This window comes from Leucopleurus acutus, assembly GCF_964270905.1.
Source record: "Leucopleurus acutus genome assembly, chromosome: 4".
Taxonomy (NCBI): Eukaryota; Metazoa; Chordata; class Mammalia; order Artiodactyla; family Delphinidae; genus Leucopleurus; species Leucopleurus acutus.
Window position 1 is genome coordinate 1,216,009 of NC_139146.1, and position 8,561 is coordinate 1,224,569.

An 8,561-nucleotide genomic window follows, 5' to 3' on the forward strand; every position below is an offset into this window, starting at 1 on the left:
ATTACATTGTAAATAGCACACACACGATGTATAAACATATTCTGTAACCTAATTTCTTTCCTCAGTGGAGTACATGTCCAGTGAACCCAAACATCTTTAGTTTTTCTCTAATGAAAAGCAAAAGTAGCAAAACTTAGGCTTGTTTAGCAGTTAATGTTCCAGTGTCTTATTTGGGAATGACCTGGGTACTCGAGGAATTCCTGCTGTGAATAGAAGATATTACCTATCAATATGTCATGTCAGTAAACAAAGGATGTTGTAGCCATCAGTCGCTACAGACCGCATCCTGGACGGTGAGCCACGAGGGAGCTCAGGATGGAGACAGGACGCCACCATCAAACCGTCAGCTGCTGCATCTGCCCCGCCCCGCACAGGGCACCCGGAGGAAGCTCAGGCTGCCAAAGCACGGGATACTGGCCCCAGATGGCTACGATGCGTAGCAAAGGAATGATGTCATTAACGGTGATCCTTTGAAGCTCCGACTACCTGGTCTTTGTTGCAAAATACCCTTTGCATCCTGGCCCCTCCCTCACCTCTTCAGAGCAGTCTCTCTGCGTTATCTGAGATGCTGTGTCCTGGACTTAAGTCCTCAGTTTTGTCCACCAAATAAAACAACTCAACTTTTAGGTTGTACTTTTTTTTTCAGTCTACACCATCTAACTTAATTTAGCAGTTCCAAGTTACTAAAAACCTGGAGGAACCATTTTAAGAAGACAGTCCTAGAACATAATTATTCCTAAAGAGTTCATCTAAAAACTCTTACCTCATATACATTTAATTTACTTAAAAGTTTTGACTTGGCCTCTGTGCACCAGTGCCAAATCAAATCTTGGAGGTAGAGTTTTGGGTGAAGTAGAAAAGAATGGCTTTATTGCTTTGCCAGGCAAAGGGGGACACAGGGGCTCATGCCCCTCAAAACTGTCCCAACCCGGGAGGATTTGGTGAGTTTTATAGCAATGGTTCAAAGGCAGGTTGCTGATAAGGATCAGAGTGTGTGCAGGGCCTGTGCTCCTTTAATCTGGCCTCAGGTGGTCTCTTGATGAGCTTCTCTGGAATGAAGAATGCTAACATCTTCCATTTGTTGGGGGTTTTAGTTCTGTAAAGAGCTCAAAGATATTGTTATGTGCATCCCTTGAGGGGGAACCAGGACCCTGCCCCAAGGCTGCACCATTGTTTCTTGGCCACTCCTCCCTTATTTCTGCATCCCCTCCCTTCCCTGATTAGCAACTGTTCAAATCTGCCCCTTGGGACTCAGGGAAGGTCGTGGAGGCTGGAGTCTGATCTCTACAAACAAGAAACGGGGGACAAAGAAAGATTTGCATGCCCAGGAGTCTCACAGGGTCCTGCTCTGTTTCAGTTTTATCATATCAAGTTATTTTTCTTGCTGACAAGTTTTGTAACAGGAATAATCAGATCTTAATTTGACTTGTAGTAAAGCTAAGTACAATAAAAGTATTACACTTAGTGCTGATGAGTCTAAAGACATGTCTGTATTAATTAAACCAAACTTGTTTTCATTCATTAAAAATTAATCCTAGATGATATGATCCTGAAATTCATTTAGATTAGTCTTATATTTCTGAGTATCTACATAAGCACTTAATTTCCCTTAAGCCAATTAAACAGAGCTCTTTTACAAATTAGTTTTGGCAATACCACACATCTACAAACCACACGTGCATAGATACATACAAACAGAGACCCTGCCCTTCTGAAACCAAGCAGAACCCTGTGGGGCTCCTGGGCATGAAAGCCTTTCTGTGTCCCCCATTTCTTGTTTGTAGGAAATAGACTTCAGCCTCCACCACCTTCCCTGAGTCCCAAAAGGCAGGTCCAAACAGTTGCTAATCAGGGAAGGGAGGGGATGCAGAGACAAGGGAGGAGCTGCCGAGAAACAATAGTGCAGCCTTGGGGCAGGGTCCTGCACCACAGCTACTGAGCTCGTGTGCCTCAACTAAAGAGCCTTTGTGCCACAAAGTACAGAGCCTAGGTGCTCTGGAACCCGTGTGCCACAACTAGAGAGAAGCCCACCCACGGCAACGAAAGATCTTGCGTGCTGCAACCAAGACCCAATGCAGCCAAAAATAAGGAAATAAAAATAAATAAGGGACTTCCCTGCTGTCCAGCGGGTGGGACTCCGCGCTCCCAATGCAGGGGGCCTGGGTTCGATCCCTGATCAGGGAACTCGATCCTGCATGCATGCAGCAACTAAGAGTTCACGTGCTGCAGCTAAATAGTCTGCATGCCGCAGCTGAAGATCCCGTGTGCCGCAACTAAGACTGGGCACAGCCAAAATAAATAAATAAATATTTTTAAATAATAAATAAATCTTAAAAAAATAAAATGAAATGAATAATACCAATTTCCATGTATGGTCATATGGCCTACCACTTTATTTTTTATTATTATTATTATTATTTTTTGCGGTACGCGGGCCTCTCACTGTTGTGGCCTCTCCCGTTGTGGAGCACAGGCTCCGGACACGCAGGCCCAGTGGCCATGGCTTATGGGCCCAGCCGCTCCGCGGCATGTGGGATCTTCCCGGACCGGGTCACGAACCCGTGTTCCCTGCATCGGCAGGCGGACTCTCAACCACTGCGCCACCAGGGAAGCCCTGGCCTACCACTTTATTTTTAATTTTTGAAACATGACCATAAACCTTTATGAAAAGTTATAACAAGGTCTTCATTTCATTTACTTTTAGCTATGTCATAAATACCAGAAGAGAAACTGGGTGGTTTGTGAGGAAAGAGAAAACGTTTTCCATAAAGCAAATTTAGAAATCCTTCCCTTTTGGCTCCGTTTTCTGATCCCCCTTCACTGTGTTGAAGAGGGATCAAGTCCTTCCAGGTTTTTGCTTAGGTGGGTGGTTTCCAGACTGACCGGACTCTCCAGGTCCAGGTGGTTCCTGCACAGCGCTTTCCGGTCACTAGATCTATGACTTGTCCAACCTTGAAAATGGTCTCAGCCTGTTCACGCTCCACATGCTTTGTTCGCGGGACAGGTAGAGCTCTGAGAAGCACAATACCCCCACGGTGCACTGCCGGAGAGCATCGTGGGCAAAGGAGGTTTTTCGCTTATTAAGATACTGGTCCTCTGGATAAAATCCTTTTGGAGATTCAGCTCAAATGTCTTATATAATCAAGAACGCTCTCCTTCAGCAACCTCTAATAAACAGGGATCCAGAACCAGCCTGGTCACTCTCACTTCAGCAGTTGTTTGCGTTGCTGTCCCATGACAGCACTTGGCATGGACAGATGAACGAGCTATTGACATTATGTGGCTTTGGTCACCTGGAGGGCTCCCACATGGCATCCCATCACTTTAAATATCTAAACGTACTGGACAAAATATGAAACAAAGGTTTTCAGGCAGTAGACGACAGGCACTGCAGGACAGTGATCCTTGGGAGAAGGGAAACAGCATGGTGAGTTCCGTGGTTGGCCAGCCTGCCCCTGGAGGAACGTCCCAGGCTGCAGGACACGGAGGAAGAACCCAAATAGAGCTGGCTATGCCCGTGGCTTGAAGAGACAGAGTTCAGCAGCCGGGGAGCCCAAGGTGACTAGAACTTTTCGGGCAGAGTTGCAGAGGGAAAAGGCACAGCTCTGGGGCTCTGCAGTGTGTCCCCTCCAGTTCTCAGCACGTACAGAAGTGCCCCGAGGCTGGGAAAGACCCTGGAACAGGGAAAGTGGAACAATCCTCAGAGTTCACGCGGGCCGGAAAGAGGTTCCCAATGGCCACGGGGCACTGAGTAGAGCGCGCAGAAACTGCTGCTTAGTATTAAGGTCAAACTGGCTCAGACTAAGGGGTTTTCGGAGCCCACCTAACGAAGCCTAAAAGGAAGACCAAAAGCATCAAATTATTTCCAAGTAACTAACTGCATTCCAGAACAAAGCTCAAAAACATATAAAGAAGAAAGAAATCCCAATGACCCAACACTATAAAAATTACAATATCTGGCATCCGATAAAATTACCATAAACGGGGCTTCCCTGGTGGCGCAGTGGTTGAGAGTCCGCTTGCCGATGCAGAGAACACGGGTTCGTGCCCCGGTCCGGGAGGATCCCTCATGCCGCGGAGCGGCTGGGCCCGTGAGCCATGGCCGCTGAGCCTGCGCGTCCGGAGCCTGTGCTCCGCAACGGGAGAGGCCACAGCAGTGAGAGGCCCGCGTACCGGAAAAGAAAAGAAAAGAAAAAAAAAATTACCATAACCGTAAAGGAGCAGGAAAATACAACTCATAATAAAGGGGGAAAAATCAATCGATTGGAACAGAACCAGAAATGAGACAGATAATAGAATCAGTAGACAAGGGCATTAAAGTTTATTATAACTATGTGAAATATCCAGGAAGGTAGGAGAAAGATTAAAAGATGTTAAGTAGGGCTTCCCTTGTTGGCGCAGTGGTTGAGAGTCCGCCTGCCGATGCAGGGGACACGGGTTCGTGCCCCGGTCCGGGAGGATCCCTCATGCCGCGGAGCGGCTGGGCCCGTGAGCCGTGGCCGCTGAGCCTGCGCGTCCGGAGCCTGTGCTCCGCAACGGGAGAGGCCACAGCAGTGAGAGGCCCGCGTACCACAAAAAAAAAAAAAAAAAAAAAAAAGGAAAAGATGTTAAGTAGGGCTATAAAAGACCTCAAATGAAAATACATGTCCAGGGACTTCCCTGGTGGCGCAGTGGTTAAGAGTCCACCTGCCAATGCAGGGGACACGGGTTTGAGCCCTGTCCAGGAAGATCCCACATGCCAAGGGGCAACTAAGCCCGTGCGCCACAACTACTGAGCCTGCGCTCCAGAGCCCGCGAGCCACAACTACTGAAGCCCGCGTGCCACAACTACTGAGCCTGCGCTCTAGGGCCCGCGAGCTACAACTGCTAAGCCCGAGCACCATAACTACTGAAGCCCACACGCCTAGAAACCATGCTCCACAGCAAGAGAAGCCACTGCAATGAGAAACCCGAGCACCGCAACGAAGAGTGGCCCCCGCTCGCCACAATTAGAGAAAGCCCATGTGCAGCAACGAAGACCCGAAGCAGCCATAAATAAATACATAAATAATAAAACAGAAACATAAATAAATAAATAAATAAAACAGCCATAAATAAATACATAAATAATAAAACAGAAAATACATGTCCATACAAAGACTTGTATGTATCCACAGCAGCTTTATTTGTAGTAGCCAAATACTGGAAGTTACCCAAATGTCTATCAACGAGTGAACGCGCAAACAAATTGTGGCTTTTTCCACACAATGGAACACTACTCCCCAATAAAAAGAACGCACTATCGATGCACCCAACGACACAGACAAATCTCAAAATAATTTTACTAATTTAAGGAAGACAGACAAAAAATAGAATATATTGTATGATTCCACTTACATAAAATTGTAGAAAGTGCAAGCTAGCAACAGAAAGCGGATTGGTGGTTATCTTGGGGGGAGGTGCCAGTGAGAGGCAGGAGGGGAGATTGCAAAGAGAGATGAGGGTGTTTGGGTGGCAGTGGGTATGTTCCTTATCTTCATGGTGGTAATGGCATCACACGTGCATGCTGACCTTCAAAATGAAACAGTTGTTTTACCAGCAAAAGTGGGTTTACTCGGGAAATAGCAGAGAATTGTGACTTGGGACAAGCATGCTATACAAAGGCCAAAGGCAAGTCTAACAAAAGAGAGGAACATTATTTTACAGAGAAAAAGGAGGAAGTTGGGGGGGGTTGTTTTGAACCAAAGTCCATTGGAGAAAAGTGAGAGTTCAGAGTGGTTCTGGATTCTGGCTGAGTTTCTGGGGAAGTGGATTTCTTGTAGGAGATGCCCTGTACATCTTTTCCTGTGGGGACCTGTAATTGATGATTCTTCCTGTGACCAACTTTGAGTGGTACTGCATGAGAGCTCCCCCTTCTGGCCTCCTGACTCCATCTCAGTGAGGCTTCCCTTTATTAATTTTCACATGTATACATCAAAATCGATCTAATTGTGCATTGCATGTTAATCACACCTGAATGAACCTATAAAAGAGTGACAAGATGAATTTAATAATACTTTCAGCCTCCTACCAGATCCTTTGGGTGTTTTGTCCAGAGCACTTTAACTCTGTTAACCCCTCCCTGATTTCTATGTCGCCACATATTTTAATTCTATCTTTTTATTATTGTTTAGTGGAGTCATGGCCCCTTTATACTGTATTCGCCCCCAGGTCTTCCTCTTGCTTTGCCCCCGAGTGAGTTCCAGAGCTCCTATCTAGGAGCTCTTCATCTCAGCCTGAGCCACATCCTTCAGAACCTCCTCCCTAAGGACATTCTGTCTCTGAGTAAACATGTGTTTACTTTATGGAATAAGTTAGGAAATATTTCATACTCTTCAACTTTTTGGAAAAGCTGGAGAAGGATTGGTGTTAATACTTCTTTAAATGTTTGCTGGAATTCACCAGTGAAGCCATCAGATGCAGGGCTTTTCTTTGTTGGGAGACTTTTGATTATTGATTCAATCTCCTCACTAGTTATGGGTCTATTTGGAATTCCTATTTCCTCATGGTTTCGTCTTAGTAGGGTTTGTGCTTCTAGGAGTTTGTCCATTTCATCTAGGTTATCCAGTTTGTTGGTGTGCAGGTGCTCACGCTCTTGTAATCCTTTTATTTCTGTTGAATTGGTAGTGATGCCTCCACTTTCATGTATGATTTTAGTGAACTGAGTCTCTCCTCTCTTTTTCTTGGTCCGTCTGGCTAACGGTTGGTCAATTTTGTTGGTATTTTCAAAGAACCAACTTTTTGTTTCATTGATTTTTCTCTGTTGTTTTTCTATTCTCTCTTTCATTTCTCTCCACCCTAATCTACCCTTTATTTCTTTACTTCTGCTAGTTTTTTGTTTTGTTTTGTTTTGTTTTGGCTGCACCTCGCGGCTTGTGGGATCTTAGTTCCCCAACTAGGGATCGAACCCGTGCCCTCGGCAGTGAAACGGCGAAGTCCTAACCACTGGACCACCAGGGAATTCCCTCCTTCTGCTAGTTTTAGGTTTAGTTTGTTCTTCTTTTTCTAACTCCTTAAGTTGTAAAATTAGGTTGTTGATTTGAGATCTTTTTAAAAAATGTATTTATAGCTCTAATTTCCCCTTTATCGCCGCTTCCGTGGTGTCCCATAAGTTTTGGCATGTTTTGGTTTTGTTTCCATTCCTCTCCAAGTAATTTCTAAGTTCCCTTTTGATGTCTTCTTTGGTCCTTTGGTTCTGTAATGTTCCACTTTTCCTTCTGTTATTGATTTCCAGCATCATCCTGCTGTGGTCAGAGAATGTACTTTTTATGGTATCTAGCTTTGAAAATCTACTGATGGGAATTCCCTGGTGGTCCAGCGGTTGGGATTCTGTGCTCTCGCCGCCGAGGGCTCAAGTTCAATATCTGTTCAGGGAACTAAAATCCCGCAGGCCACACAGTGCGGCCAAAAGAAAAAAAACTGTTGAGACTTAATCAGTGACTTACTGTATGGTCTCTCCTGGAAAGCGTCCCATGTGCACCTGAGAAGGATGTGTGTACTGTTGTCACTGGGTGGAGTGTCCTGGGCATGACTGTTAGATCTGGTTGGTGTACTGGGTTGCTTAGGTCCTCTGTTTCCTTACTTATCTTCTCTCTGCTTGTTCTATCCAATATTATGAGTGGGGTATTGAAGTCTCCAATTGTTATTGTAGAACTGTGTTTCTCTCTTTAATTCCATTAGTTTTTGCTTCATGTATTTTCATGGTCTGTCACTGGGTGTGTAAACATTTATGTTTGTCATATCTTTTTGCCGTATCAAGCCTTTTATTAACGTGGAATGTCCTTCTTTGTCTCTCGTAAACTTTTTCGATTTAAAGTCTATTTTGCCTGATATCAGTTTAGCCACCCCGGCTCTCTTTGGGTTTTTCTTTGCAGGGAATACCCTTTTTCATCCTTTCACCTTCAACCTATCTGTGTCTTTGGATTGAAAGTGAGCCTCTTGCAGACGGCATAGAGGTAGATCATGTGTTTCTATCCATTCTGCTTGGGTTTTCCAAGGCTTAAGAGGAGGGTGCTTCCTGCTAGGGATCATTTGAATTTTCTTCTGCCAGTTGCCACGAGAATCATCATGAGTCCAGAACCATTTCCAGATAGTTTCCTTGTCTCCACTTTCCTGGCGTATCCCGGAGCAGCTCCGTGCTGCTAGAAGAAGGAGCCAGCCAACCCTTCTTCCCTTCACCCTCAGTATCAAGACAGCTCACTGCCAGGCCTGCAGGCCAGGAGAGGAGGCCTGGGCTTTCTTCTGGTGTCCCTTCCCTGCTGAACGAGTGGTGTGTGTGCATCAGACTCACTCTGGACCTAAACCGCTAACCCCGGAGCCAAGAAGCTCAGACTCTCACGCCTCTTCTCCCAGCTCTGTTTGCTGGCAGGGCCTGGGCAGAGTTAACCTGATGACCTCTGCCCCTTGAACCCACCCCCGCCAGTCCCTCCCCACCTCCTCCGGGGTCATTGGCAACTCCCCTGTGCTCCACCTCCCTTGGCGAGGGAGGTAAGTGGAAGGGGGAGGTGAGGGTTGGCAGGGAAGAGGTGAGGCAACCTGACTGC